This window comes from Corvus cornix, chromosome 24 (assembly GCF_000738735.6).
Source record: "Corvus cornix cornix isolate S_Up_H32 chromosome 24, ASM73873v5, whole genome shotgun sequence".
Taxonomy (NCBI): Eukaryota; Metazoa; Chordata; class Aves; order Passeriformes; family Corvidae; genus Corvus; species Corvus cornix.
This window is the reverse complement of record NC_046353.1, coordinates 3,485,955-3,500,445: the sequence shown is the minus strand read 5'-3', so window position 1 is coordinate 3,500,445 and position 14,491 is coordinate 3,485,955. Positions and strand designations below refer to the sequence as shown.

Below are 14,491 nucleotides of genomic sequence, written 5' to 3'. Positions count from 1 at the left end.
CAAAGTTGTGGCTTGGAGTTGAAATGTCCTTCCTGGTGCTGTACAGGAAGTTTTGGATTCAAAATCACAGATTTTTCCTTTTGTTTTGTAACCTCTGAGAGCTGTTGGTGCTACTGAAATTTCTGTCTATACAAATAAGTAATGAAATAATTCCCAATGTGATTTCCAGCTCCTGCTTTTCCCTCGGCTTTGAGCTGTCTCTGTGTCCTTTCCTCACTTCCCCTTTTCACCTCCACACTCGCTGTGGGTGAAATGAGATGTGCAATTTGGGGCATTTGCATATTTTTCATTTAGGAAAGGGATATTTTATCAGGTTTGATGGCTGAGGAAAATTGCCTGTGTGGAAATAGAAACCAATTTCAGGATGAGTGATTGTAGCTCCCTGCGAGGTTCCAGGTCATTCCTGTCCCTTTCAGTCCGTTCACACCCAAATTTCCTGCCCTGGGGAATTCCTGTCCTTGTAGCTGCTGATTCCACAGCTGGCAGGTGCCACTGAGCTGAACAGAATGAGGTTTTGGGGGTCAAATCAAGAAAAATGGTGAAGGGCTCTAAATATTTCAGGGCTGACTGGTTTCTTTAGGATTGATCAAACAGTTCAGGAAAAGTCAGAGCTTTCCCAAGCACAGGCAGGGCTGCAGGAGCAATATCGAGAGGAGAGATGAGTGTGTCAGTGCTGGAAGCTGAGCTGTTTGTATCCCAGAGGGATGAATATGCTGATTCTTGGTCAGCCTCCAACACCTGCGTGGAGAAGAAGATATTCCTATTTATCTTCCTCGCTGCAGCCACATTCCCATCCCCGTGGATCGATTTATAATTCAATCCCTGTCCATTTGTTTGCCAACAGAAGAGGATGAAATCATAGCAGGTTTTCTTTATAGCCAGGAAGAGAGAGTTCAGTGGGAAGTGGAGGGGTTTGGGGATGTTTGGGATGAATGATGCTGCTGCTGTGTGAAAGCAAATCCCAAAATCCTGGAGTGAGTGTGAGGTCGCTGCTGCCTCACAGTGCTTGGATTCTGTGCTTGAGCAGAAGCAATCAGGGCAGATTTTCCTGGTTGCTGTCTCCAGCACACAGTGGAAGTGGGAAGGTTCAAAATGGGTGTGGATGCAGCGGATCAGAACCTGCTTTGAGAGGTTTTGTGTTGGGAATTGGGAATTCTCAGGGGTGCTATCCCAGATATGGGTGTGGCATCCAGCGAGTCACAGCCCCGCAGAGCTCCAGGGGCTGATCAGAGGAAGGCCAAGGTCAGCATTTCATCCCTCAAATGAGACCACAGTTAAACAGCCGACCCTTCCCCATGCTCCAGCACGTGCCACGGGAGGGAATTCGACCTGAGGATTCTCTCTGCATGAATCTGAGAGGGAATTTGACCCGCGAGCTATCTCTGCATAAATCTGAGTATCCCCTAATTAATTAGGGAACTGGAAACCAAAGTGAATCAAACCCTTCCTCTTATCTTTTCTGCCTCTTATTGCATCTTTCATCTTTTCTGAACTTCCTCAAGTACAAGGGACAAGAAGGTCGAAAATGGGAAGAAAATGAGAAGCACTTGGCCTGGTGCCTGCCTTTACGCTGTGTTGATTAGGTTTTAATTGGCAATTCTTGCCTGTAATATAAGATAATTGCAGAGATTTCCAGGAATAGTTGTAGAATAGGAAGAAAAGACACATCTGAGTCCTACTGGAGGAGTTTAATTAAAGGCTTTTAAAAAAGTGCAACAGACGGTGCTTTGCTGGGTGGGAAGAGAGGTGTGAGGCCTCTCTGTGGACATGATGTGATGGTCAGAGCTTCTCCTCCCTCCTGCCTGGAGATGTTCTCCATCACCTGCATGAGGGGGCTTGGACAATTCAAGGATAATGTACGATTCGGGTTTTGGTCCAAATTCTAAAGGTCTTTTTACAGAAAGTGAAGTCGGGCAGCCCTGGAGTGAAATTCCTTCTGTGTGTGTGGCAGGGCTGCCCTTCCCAGCTTTTTGCTGTCACTGAAGTTGTCCTCAGCTCCCTTCCAGAAGTGAGCAGACAAGGGGCAATGGCTTCAGACTGCAAGAGAGAAGGTTTAGATGGGATATTGGGAAGGAATTCCTCCCTGGGAATGTGGTGAGGGGCTGGGATGGAATTCCCAGAGAAGCTGTGGCTGCTTCATCTCTGGAAGTGTCCAAGACCAGGTCGGACAGGGCTTGGAGCAACCTGGGATAGTGGAAGGTGTCCCTGCCCAGGGCAGGGGGTGGCACTGATCTTTAATTTCCCTTCCAACCCAAACCGTTCTGGGATTCTGTGAAAGTTGGAAGAGGTTTTTTCCCCCCATAGTGCCCAGCATCATCAAAGAGGTACCTTGGAAAGGGAAAAATGAGGGGATACTGGACATTAAAGAGGAGAATCCTGCTTTAGTGGGAGTTCATCGGGGTCTTCAGCGTCCAGCAAAAACCTAAAATTGCAGAGCAAACAGCTGGCACACAGGGAGTGTTCCACCTGGGTGTTGAAGGAGAAGGCGACCCTGCAGGGCCCTTTCCTGGGGGTGATCTTGGGCAGCCAGAGAGATCAGCGAGATGGTGACAAGTGTACTTTCAATTTTCCTTGTGGCTGCTTGAAGGGCATTCATTACCTCCTGTTTAGAGGCGTTTGCTCACATTTTAGCCTCAGCAGTGCTGCAGGGAGTTCCCCTGGGATGAATTCTTTGTCCATCTCCTCTTTCTGCTGCTCGGTTTCCATTTCACTTTGGGCTGGGTTGGAAAGTGTAACCTGGAAAGGGTTGGGTTACACTGAGCCTCAACAGAGGCAGTGCCAGATGCTCAAGAAACATTTTAATCATAATCTCTGAGCTTTTATTTTTTTAGGAACTGCTCACAAGCTCCCATGGCTCAGGCTTTGAGTTGGCTGATTTTGTTGTGGAGCCTGAGGACCTTCCCCAGAGGTGAGTGGGTGACTTTCTTGCACAGGCAAACTTCATTTTTTATTTGTCTTGTTGGTTTTTTGTGTCGGTTTTTGGTTGGTTGGTTGGTTTTTTGTGGTTTGTTTGGTTGGGGGTTTTTGTTTGGTTGGTTTGTTTTTGTTGTTGTGGGTTTTTTGTTTTGGTTTCTGTTTTGGTTTTGTTTTTAATTGTTGCTGATGCTGTTACCTCCCCAAAGCTATACAGCATTAGGGATGGCAGTTGTTCAGCTCATTTTGGTCATAAAGTGTGGCTGCACAATCTTTTTAGGAATTCATTCAGGAGAGAAGACAGAGCAGGTGAGAGATCCATTCACCAAGAGGCTTTAATTCTCTAAGCAGAGAAAAAAACCCATGAAAATGTCAGTGTGCTGTGATAACAATAATCCCAAAGAGTTTATTTGGGTGTGAAACAGAGGGAAGAAAAGCCTGGAATTCTCCTCCTCACCCTGCACACTCAGGTTTGGTTCCTTGTGAGGAACTTCCTCTGAAATCCTCATGGTTACCACAGCAAAGTCCTCTTTTAAAACCCCAAGTAATTCATTAGGACAGAGGCATGACAGAATCGAAATCTGACAGTAAGAAATGCAGGAAGGGAGATAGTGAAGGGTCTGTTCAATTCTTTAAGTTCAGCTTTCAGGTGTCTTGCTCTTTGTGAAGAATTTATCTCCCTCCCCTCATGGAATGTGATGTCGAGAGATCTCTTGAAGAGGGATGGGTAAAAATTGAAACTATAAAATGATGGATTTACACAACACACAGCCCCTCCTTCATCCCTTGGCTCTCTCCATCTGTGCTGTTTGCACTCTCCTGCAAACTGAACTTTTCAACTTTCTGGCAAACAAAACAAGACCTTTCCTAAAGCTGAGAAAGGCATGGAAAAGGCTCCCTGCTGCCTACAAGAGGTAGATGGTTTCATTGGATAAAGCATCTGAAATGGGGATTTCTCCCAGGATTTTGTGCTCAGAATATTTACTTAGAAATCTTAAGGGAGCAGATTTGCAACTTTTCTTCATTTTAGCCATCAACACTTCAGGATGAGTGTGATAACACGGAAATAGTGATATTGCATCATGGTGTAATAATAAGTGGCTGTTTAGCTTGGAGTCTTGAATATTTATTAAATATAAGTAAATAAAAAACCTAAATTTATTTGATTTTCTTTTCCTTCAGGGGTCTCTTCCCTCTCAGCTGGCTGCAGCACGGACTGCCAGAGCCACTGCCTCATAGACTGCAGGCAGGGGCATTATTACACAGCTGGCAACTGCCTGGAGTGCCCAGCAGGGTTCTAGTAAGTCCCCTGAAATAAGAGAGTTAAACACTTGGGGCATTTGACATTCAGGATATTCTGAGGGTTATAATGCAGGGCTGGAGGTGAGGCACAAAAAACCCCCACAAAATGTCATTTTTTTATACCTGAATAATCAGCTGAGCAGGAAACCCACTATTTTTGGGTCAAAATCCATGGTTCTGTGGCCACAAACTTTTTATTGAGCAGTGTGCAAAGGGAGATGTTCCTGTGTTTACACAACACCCACACTGGCTGGTTGGGGATGGAACCCAAAAGGAAATAAAGAATTTAATTGTATAACTTCATTATTTTTGATCCAGCTGCCCTGGAGGCCAAGCAGCTCCAAGGAAATGCCCTGTGGGAACTGCCAATGAACTGACTGCTCAGGGAAACCTCTCAGCTTGCCAGGTGAGCTGAAGAGAGCAAGCAGGTGAAGTTCTTTTTCCCTCTATTCCCCTGTGTTTTGATCCAGATTTTTCCAGTCTGCTTTGAAGTGTTTCAGGAAATCCCTGCACTCTTGGGCTCAGAGGAAGCAGGTTGTCCCTCCAGGTATCCAGCAAGGAGCTCTGTCTCCGTGCAGAAGGAAACAGCTCCTGTGGGGAATTCAGGAATGCACAGAGGCTGAAAATGGTCCAAGATCCCTTCTGGCACCGGAGCTGGGGATCTCTGGAGCTGCTGGTTTGCATTAGTGGTGTAAAAATTCTGTGTTTCTGTGGCTGTGCTGCTCCCGTGCTCTCCCTGCAGGTTTGTCCCCGTGGCTACCTCAGCCTGGAGAGCAGGGCCGGCTGCCGAGCGTGTCCCGAGGGATATTCCTGTGATCCAGGCACGGGCATCCAGAGGAGCTGTGGGCCTGGTCAGCACTCACCAGAGGGAGAGCTGGACTGCAGAGAGTGCCCAGAGAGACACGTGTGCCCCGATGGACGGAGCACACAGGTACAGGGTGAGAAATGTCTTCTCCAAGGACACATTTTCACTCCTCTGGACAAGCAGGGCTTGAGCAGGAAGGTCTTGTCAGGAAACAGAATTCCCTGGTTTAATAGTAGGATGTGGATCTTGATTCATCAAAGAAAAGCATTCAGAGCACTTTAAAGGTGTAGATCCAAGACTGATAGAGGCACGGAATATCCTGAGTTGGAGTAGACCCATCAGGATCATTGGTCCAGCTCCTGGCCCTCACAGACACCCCAACAATCCCACCCTGGGCATCCCCGGGAGTGGTGTCCAAACACTCCTGGAGCTCTGGCAGCCTCGGGGCCGTGCCCATTCCCTGGGGAGCCTGGGCAGTGCCCAGCACCCTCTGGGGAAGAACCTTTTCCTGGCACAAATATTCTTCTATTAAAAGGAGCAAGTACTTTTCATCTAAATTCTGGCAGTGCTAGAGCTCAGCTTATCTGCCAGTCTGCCACCATGAAAACCCTCAGCTGAGCACTCAAACTTGGAGGCTGAGGTACCATTTTTGCATCTAGAAATTGTCATTGGAGAATAAAGTTGAAGCAGTGCAGGGCAGAGAAAAAAGAATTCAGAAATGGGGTTTTCCTGAGTTTTCCTGACTCAGACCTCCCTGGGACACTGCTTTTGGGCCCAAATTAGAGGTTTTTCTGCTGTGAATTTGTGTTTTTCCCCTCAGCACTGTTTGGCAGGTCAGCAGCCAAACCCCACTCGCACCCTCTGTGTCACCTGCACTCCTGCCTCCCTCTCAGCTGAGGACACTGGGCCCTGCCAACCCTGCCCAGCAGGTAAATACATCTCACAAGCATCTTCTGTGCTCATTAAAACACAGAATTTGAGGAGACTGGAGTGGCATTTTGCTCTGGTAACACTTCTCTGACTTAGTGGAATAGAGAGACGCTCCTTGTTTTACAGTAAAACTGGAGGTTGAAATTAACTCCTGAGAAAAAGCAGCTGCTGCTCCAAAGAGCTCATGAAGGGCAGAAATGAAAGTGAGACCACAGCTGGTTTTGAGAGTTTATGGGAGAGGTGCAGCTGAGGCAGCCTGGGATGGAAAGCAGAGTGTGCCAATGTTGCTGAGCAACGAGGGAAGCTTTTGGGTTCCCTTCTCACGCAGAAAGCAGAGCTCTCACTCTCTGATTCTTAACTGATCATCTGTAAAATTGATCTACGTACAGCCAGAGCTCCCTCCTCTCCAGGACTTGATTCACTGGCTATCACAAGTACCATTTCTAAGGAGAGCTGTAGGCATTAGGAACCAAAGAGGGGAATGCTGATTTTCTCACCTGATTTCCCTTTCTGCTCGACACTCTCGAAGAAATCCAAACAAGCCCCGTGTTTAGGAAATTGCAGTGTGTTGTTGAGGGTGTCGCTGAGATGCAGAATGAGGCAGCAGGGGAATAGACTGAGAAGGTTTTGCTACAAAACCATTGCCTTTTGAAATTCTGTGTCTTCAGTGAGAGGGCAGGAGAGGCCTTCCAGTATTGAATGGCCACAGGCCACAGTTTCCCCATAAAAAAGAGAGTTTTCTGCAGGATTAAAATCCCTTTTGCATCCCAGACAATGAGCATAAGCCCAGTGAGGATTTGGTAGTCCAAGATTAGCTTATTCTTTGTGCTTTTTTCCTCTGTTATCCCTCCAAGCCCTCCTCCAAATCCTGTCCTGTCCTTCAGTGCAGCCCCTGGCGAGGGAAGTTTGGGGCTGCAGGGAGCAGCAGTATCACTGATCATTCCCCCACACCCCCTCTGATTTAATCCCCGTTTCCCAGCCCCACTGAACCCTTGGAAAAAGGCCTGGTGGAGAGTGGGGTGTAGCTGTCAGCTTGTCAGAGGACCAGGGCAATCTGAGGCCCTTCCATGATTCTCCCTCTCCTCCAAGCCCTGAATTGCCACAGGAGAGGATTCCATCAGCAGCTCCAGGTGCCTCCTGCTACCCAGCTCAGTAACTCAATTCTGATGTCTGTAATTAGAACCTCTCCTATTAAATAACGAATTCCTGTGCTCTGGCTGCCTCACCTGCTGCCCAGGAGAAGGGTGAATGGAAGAGCTAAAGAGATCAGGGTCTCAGTAGTTCAGATCCAGTTACAAAACATGGGGGAGGGAATAGGAACAGGATTCCTGTTATTTCCAGTGCCTGGGGTTAGGTACCAACACAGAGTATCCCATGCTGGAATTCAGCTTTCTGAAATCTAAGCCCCCCAGACCAATCCCAAAGCCCTGAGGTGATAAGGAGTTGGAATTCCATCACCAGCCTGAGATTCCCATGTTCTTTTTCGTGCTTTGACTGATTTTAATGACACATAATCTGTGTATTTAGCACTGCCTGCGTGAGACAAGTGCACAGCGATGGATTTCAGCAGAGCAGTGGCTCAGTTAATCCTGCTTTCTCTTTCTGCTCTTCAAAATCCATCTGGAGTTTAGGAAACCATTTGATTATCAAGTTCTGCAAAGCCTTACTTGGGGAGAGCAATTAATTCTAAGTGGATGTCAGCATTTCATCACTCAGTGTACAACTGGCAACAGGATTTTAAGTGAAAAATTGGGGAAAGAAACTGGGGACAGGAATGTGGAAAAGTACTAGGAATACCTCAGCTTGATCTGTAATCTCCATGATCTTGGAGAGAACAGAAGAATTGGAGTAGAAAGAGAGAACCATTAACTCTAACCATGCTCATAAAACTAATTTAGCCAGAAATTTCGTTGTGTGTTTTGAATTTAAAAATATCATTTTGTGTTAGATGTTTGAATTTCCTCAGCTTTACAAAAGGAAGAAACATTTTTAGGCAGGTAGAGCCTGAGCTGCCCAGAATGTCTTTTCTGAACAACATCATTTTGGGGTTTTTTTAATTCTCTCCAGGTCACTTCTGTCCTGATGGCCTCGAAGTCCCTCCATGCCCAGCTGGGAGCTTCAAGCCCAAGGAGGGAGTTCCCAGAGCCAGCAGCAGCTCCTCAAGCTTGCCAGGTCTGTGTCCTAAAACATTTTAATTTTGGGCCTGCTGAGCCTACCCAGCAGGTCAGTTGTAAGAAAAAACTCAGAAACTTTCTGGTTTTAAATTTATTTGACAGCACTTTTGCATGGGAAGCCCTTTTTTAACACTCTCAGTGAACTTTCCCAGCACAGTCTCCTCACTCAGACTCCTTTCCAAGCTCTCTCATGAGTGGGAATAATTGTGCATGAGCACAATGAAAGGTGACCATCCCCTTTTCCTTTGGGAAAGGGGTTCTTTATTCGTGTTTGAATCACTCACAAGAGTCCTCAGCCCCTCCTTGCAGCCAGGGGAAATGAGGTTAGAGATCAGGGAAAACCTTTATGTTATAACAGCAGAGAAAGCACTGGAATTTCTGCCTTCAGAAGCTGCAGAGGCCCTGCTCTTAAATTCACAAAAGCCAGGCAGATGAAGGAGTTTGTAATGCTCTGAGTGCTGTGAGGCAGCAGCACAAAGCTTCTACAGATTTCCAGCTGTGATGCTTCCTTCTAAATATTTTTGGTTTGGTTTTCTAAGCCAGTAGAACTTTGTTTTGTACACACAGGACTGAGTCACCCTAATGACTGGGAAACGCGTGGAAAGCGACGAGATTTGAGTTCAGCTGTGGTGAAAATAAGTTTAAAAGGCAGAATAATAGAGGTTTGTTAGTCTTTTCTGGTATTAAATCTTTGCTTAGGTAGAGAAAGGGAGCCCTGGCTGGCTGTTACAATAATCACACGTGGCTGAGGCTTGTTCTGCCTGGGTTTGGGCATTTCAGAGCATCTCAGTGCCTCTCACAAGGGTATGAAAATGCCTCTCTGTCCTTAACAGGGCTGTGCAAACAGGAAAATAGAGGGAGATTCAGGGAACGAGCTCAATCCACCAAAGTAAACCTTGGCCCAAGCCCAGAATGTTTTATCCAGGGTCACAAATCCCAGCCTGGAGCACAAACCTGGAGTTCAGGTGCTCCATCTCCCTTTGCATCTCTTGGGTTCTTCCCCTCATGTGCTAAGAAAATAATTATCTCCTTCAAATCAAGCCATACCTTTGTCTAGCTGATCATTTCTTCTCCAGCAAATGACTCAGCTGTAAAAGTGTCTTGACTGTTGAACGATTTTTCTTTACTCAAAAGCCAAGTCCAGGAAATTGCTGCCTCCTGCCCACTCCTGGAATTAAAACCAGACGTGCATTTCCGTGGTGCAGCAAGGAGCAACCCTCACATCTCATCAAGACAGCCAAATTCAACAGACAGGGCCAGTGGCATCTGAAAAAAAAAAAAAAAATCATTGTAGGAGCTGCAAAGTAAATTAGAGTTGAGAAACTCTTTGGGTTTAATAACGTAAGCTGTTGTGCTGTGCCCGTGCTGCTTCATACAATGATGCTGTCGTCTCTCCTAAGGAACACTTGGCAGAGGCAGGAAAATTCCTGATGCAACAGGATGAGGGATGAACTCTGAGAAACCACAGAATGTGTTAAATACTCCGCCCTGATGGTCTTAGGCTCTGCCCACCCCCTGCACTGGTGTGTGTCAAGTGTGACAACCTCATTTTCCAGTGAAACCAAATGTTTTGTGTCCTATTTATTGCACAGCAGCAGGTCCAGCCTGGTCCTGCAGACCAGAGGAAAGCTTAGCTCAGGGGTAACATGCTGAGATTGGCCAGAGCAGCTGTGGCTGCCCCATCCTTGGGAGTGTCCCAGGCCAGGCTGGAGCAGCCTGGGATGCTGGAAGTGTCCCTGCTCATGGCAGGGGTGGGAAGGGATGAGCTTTAGGGTCCTTTCCAGCCCATACAATCCTGGGAATGTGGGATTCTCTGCTGTAAATCTGCTCCCTCACTGATCCCATATGAAGTCACAGTATTAAATCTGTTCTGAGCTCCATCATTTCCAGAAATTCAGGCAAAAAATGGGAGGTTTCTGCCCCTGTACCCAAGTGGCCTGGATTCAGGTTGTGTAAATTCACTGTCCTGCTGGATTTGCTGGGGGTGCAGATCCATGTCAGGAAGCTTTTGTCAGCTTCAGGCTGAGTTCTGAGTGGGTCCCACAGCTCCATGAGTTTGCAGCCCCCTCAGGGATGTTGGTTCAGTTGTGCTCAGTGCTGGGGAATTTTGTAGCCTGGAGAAATTCCGATTTCATCCTGCTGAGGCTTTCCAGCCTTGCGCTCCTCTGGGCTGTGTGGTGTAAATGTAAAGAGGAAATAAGGAGATTTCTCTGAGGGGTGACAATGAGCAAGTGGGTGGGAGGCAGAGGGGGAGACGACCCCTAAACTCACTTTGCACCCTGAGGAATCCCAGCCTGGACCTGTGCCTTCAGTCTGTGGAGGGGGAAGCCTGGATTTGAATGAATCCTGATATTTTGGGGGGCTGTAAGGCTCTACTGCAGCCTGCAGAGGCACACACACACACACCAGGGTACGACTGAGTCTTGTCTTCACAAATACTTGGAAGGCAGCAGGGGTCCAACCTGGAATTCTCCAGGGAACCTCCATCCTCAGCCAGCATTCCCCCTTCCCCTGGAATTGCTGTATTTGCTTTTGAAAGGCCTGGCTCAGGAGGAGAGCAGCCACTCCTGGGCTGAACTCGTGTTCCCTTTTCACCACGTGGAATACGTGGGAACGTTTTGTAATGAAATGCGCTTTCTAAACACGCTGACAGCAGCGAGGGATCGTTGTTTTATCATGTATCGATCTTGCTGATGTTCCTTTGGGTTGCAACACGAGCTACCTTCTGTTTAACACGCGGGATTTTAGGGATGATCACAGCTCAGGCTGGCTGTCCTTCGAGCAGGTTTGCACTGAGTGCATCTCCAGCCTGCAAAGCCCCTTCATCTCCCTGCATTCAGAGTGCAAACACGGAAACAGCCGCGTTTTCCTGGAAAGCCCAGGCTCTGTCCCAGCAGAGCCCCAGGCACGGTGATTGTTAGCTGTGCCTGCAGCAGAGGCTGCGTTCGGGCTGATGGGTTTGTTTGTGTTCTAACACCTCGGTTCTTATCGGAGCTCAGAGCAGAGGGGTTTGGTGCTTCCAGGAGCCACTCAGCTGCACTAAATTCAGCTAATCCAACACCACCACCTCCTGGCTTTGCTGCAGCTTTATTCCTGGCGTGGGTGAACCTCCCATCAAATTCCCTTGCTGCAGGTGGAAGCGGAGGTGAAATATTTTGCAGGATGCTCTGACCTCAGCAGCTCGTAATCCCTTTGTGACCTTAAGTATGTCTCTCTTTAGGAAGTGGCTTGTGTTCGAGGTGCCCTGCTGGGTATTTCTGCCCCGCTGGAGCCAGGTTCCCAGTGCCCTGCCAGCCAGGCACACACAACCCTCTGCCAGGACAGGATGAGGCTGCTGACTGCAGAGCCTGCCCAGCAGGGAGGGCTTGCACCCAGGCTGGCCTGGCCCAGCCTGACACAGAGTGCTCAGCAGGGTAAGCCTGGGTTATTTTCTGCCCACTCTGTGTCTGTGCATGAATTTCACCTCCGCAGTTTTTGCTTTGTGCAGGTGTTTCTGGTTTTCCCTGCTCGCCTTTCCCTCAGCTCACACAGCACGGAGGTGTTGCTGTCTCCTTGCACCAGGAATATTTTTGCAGCCTTCAGAGCTGTTTTCCCTCGGGTGGTGGCCTCCAAAACCTCCTTCAGGCCCTGCTGATGGGTCTGCTTGCAAAGGGAATCGTTTTGCCCTCCCGTTTTCCTCCCTTAGCTCCTCCTGAAGGGCAGTTTTGTGCTGCTGCTGCCTCCAAGGGTTGTTTTTGTTGCCAGCAGAGGAGTTCTCAAATCCCCCAGGACAAAGCAGCCCCCAGGAACCCACAGCAGCTTCACCCCTTAGAAATGTGGGGAAGATTCCTCCCCATTCCCAGCTGATGGAATGGAGTGAAGAGAATTAGGGTCACCTGCAAGGACAACTAAAAGAGCCCCTGAGAGTGGAATGTTTGGCACAGATTTCAGAAGAGCACCATGAAATCACCCCTCAGGTGCAGGTGGCTTCATCCCCCATGCCAAGATTTCATGGCAGTTTCTGGTAAATCAGTGTGACACAGGCTGTCCTGGTGGAAGCTTCCACAAAATAGGTAAAAACAGCCAAGAATGAAGCCAGGCCACACATCCCATGGTTATGAACAACGTGACCTGGCTGAATAACCCACTTTTGGTTTAAAACACCTCACACAAGCAGCCCATTCACAGAGTTTCATTTTAATTCTGCATTATTGGTGCTCAGTCACGTTGCTGTCAGCCACGTCAGCTTTTCCCCAGCTCCTTCACCCCAATATTTTTGTAGGGCACAGAGTTTGCCTCCCCCTGGCATCCAACCCCTGCCCTCTTGTGCTTTCAGGTACGTGTGCCCCACGGGGTCAGCCAGCCCTCATGCCCCCAGCAATGCCTGTCCTCCAGGAACACTTGGCAACCACTTCGACCTCTTTGACAAGTCCCAGTGTGAGCCCTGCCCTGCAGGATTTGTCTGTGCCAGAGGTACGTGGCTTTAGCACAAAAATGAGCTGGTTGTTTTGGTCACCAGTATTGCAGAGCCCACCAGAAGTGGGTCAGTGAGGTATCACAGCAGTGGGAAATGGGAAAACAGTTTCCCTTTGGTACCCTCTGTGCCCGCTGGGCGAGGTAATTTTGCTCTGAAGTTTTCTGTTTGTGCCGTCCCTGGTTGCTGTTTTAACTTCCTGACCTTGAGGCAGCCAGTTTTTACAGCCTTCCAAGTTTTTAGCTTATTTGTGGCCTCTTCATCTCTATGCCAGCTTTGGGCAGGGGCACCACACAGGGCACTGGAGTTGGTGAATAACTGCTTTAGTAACCAGCTCTGGGGTAGAGCCTCTCCTCTCATCAGCAGAGACAGCAATCATTGTTATCCCATTTTAAACCGGGGAAAAGGCACAAAATGAGGGGGAGATTTAACGCAGGGCTGTTCACAAAGAGCTGAAAACCCTGGGAATTGGGTGCTGTGAAGCCAACACGCTGCTCTGTGCTGCTCTTAAATTCCTCCTGGTGTTTCCACAGGAACAGGGGGGAAGCAGAAGCCTCCCAGCCCATGTCCAGTTGGTCACTACTGCCCGCCTGGCACCAGGCCCCCGGCCCAGCTCCGGTGTGCCCCGGGCACCTGGAGCAACAGGACCAGCCTGGCCTCGGCTCAGGAGTGTTCCCCATGCCCTGCGGGCTGGTTTTGCCTGGGAGGAGCCCGTGTCCCTACTGGGAGATGCAGCTCAGGGCACTACTGCCCTCCAGGTAGGAAGCTTTGCAGGGGAATGAAGGAGATTTAATTAATTTTCAGCTTTGTGAACTCTGATAAAGCCCCACGCTTTCAGTGTATTTTTTGCACCATGGATAGCAAACTGTCTCTTCTGTACAGTCACTACTTTATACTGTTTGAACTGAGCAGGTTTGTCCTGTTATTTCCTCCCCCCATCCCCCTGAATTTGCAAAGAATTAAAATGCTCAATTCAAGCACCTGGTACAAGCAACCATTCTAAATTTGAATCTTCCTGCAAAGATTCTGCAGTTGCTGCTAAATGCTGATTCTTTTTTGTTGTTATCAGAGCTGTGAGCAGGGATTTTTTAACATGAATTTACGAGTAAATCATGTAAACACTTAATAGCCACAAAAAAACCTTCCTGCCTTCTGTGTTCGAAGCTGTATGAAGATTTGGGGTGGTTCTCTGCTCTCTTTTTCTTGGAAAGGCGCCTGGAGGAGCACCCAGTTCCCCTGCCCTGCAGGAACCTACAGCACGCAGCTGGGCAGGGGCAGACTGGAGGATTGCTCTGCCTGCCCTGCCGGAGCCTTCTGCCCCCCTGGCACCTCCAAACCAGTGCTGTGCCCAGTGTAAGTGCAGGACAACGCTGTGGGGCTGTGCAGGTACAAGAGACAATGTCTCCTTATGGCATTTCAGGGCTCTCCTGGTTTTATTATTATTTTTCTGCGCTTGGAGTGTTAGAGGTGCTTTTCACCTTGAGGGTGTTCCAGGCAAGTTCTGTCTGAATTGGGTGAGTTTTGCTGCAGAAACAGCACATTCCCTCTAACCAAAACACCAGGAATTCAGGCTAGAGGTGCACTATATTTCCTTTTTTTGCTTGGCTGCTGTCTTGGAGTCCCCCCTGTGCTGTGTTTCCTCCTCAGAGGATCCTTTCGCTCGGCCCCGGCAGCGGAGGCAGCTGCAGACTGCACCCCCTGTCCTGGGGGACATCACTGCCCCGAGCTGGGCACCGTCACCCCTCGAGCTTGTGGGGCTGGCAACTTCTCGGTATGTAGCAATCCTTTGATCCTGTCTTTCCTTCAGCACAAGCCTGGATTTCAGAAGGGGAGCTGCCAGGGGAGGCTGAGGCTGTGAGTGCCCCGAGGGAGGCACTGGGCTGAGCCCACCTCCTTCCTGAGAACTTGGGGTGG

At 48.7% G+C, this 14,491-nt stretch overlaps 1 protein-coding gene across 1 annotated transcript in view; it reads left to right on the top strand.

Moving 5' to 3' along the window:
• Window positions 1–14,491, top strand: part of LOC104692119 (SCO-spondin-like) — a 69,527-nt gene that overhangs the window by 17,919 nt on the left and 37,117 nt on the right. The window contains exons 3-12 of the mRNA XM_039565018.1: window positions 2,832–2,908; window positions 4,534–4,621; window positions 4,958–5,146; window positions 5,841–5,949; window positions 8,018–8,122; window positions 11,345–11,537; window positions 12,440–12,576; window positions 13,111–13,335; window positions 13,789–13,930; window positions 14,225–14,348. The gene's annotated coding sequence lies outside the window, so the exon portion shown is untranslated. The remainder of the gene's footprint in view (window positions 1–2,831; window positions 2,909–4,533; window positions 4,622–4,957; window positions 5,147–5,840; window positions 5,950–8,017; window positions 8,123–11,344; window positions 11,538–12,439; window positions 12,577–13,110; window positions 13,336–13,788; window positions 13,931–14,224; window positions 14,349–14,491) is intronic.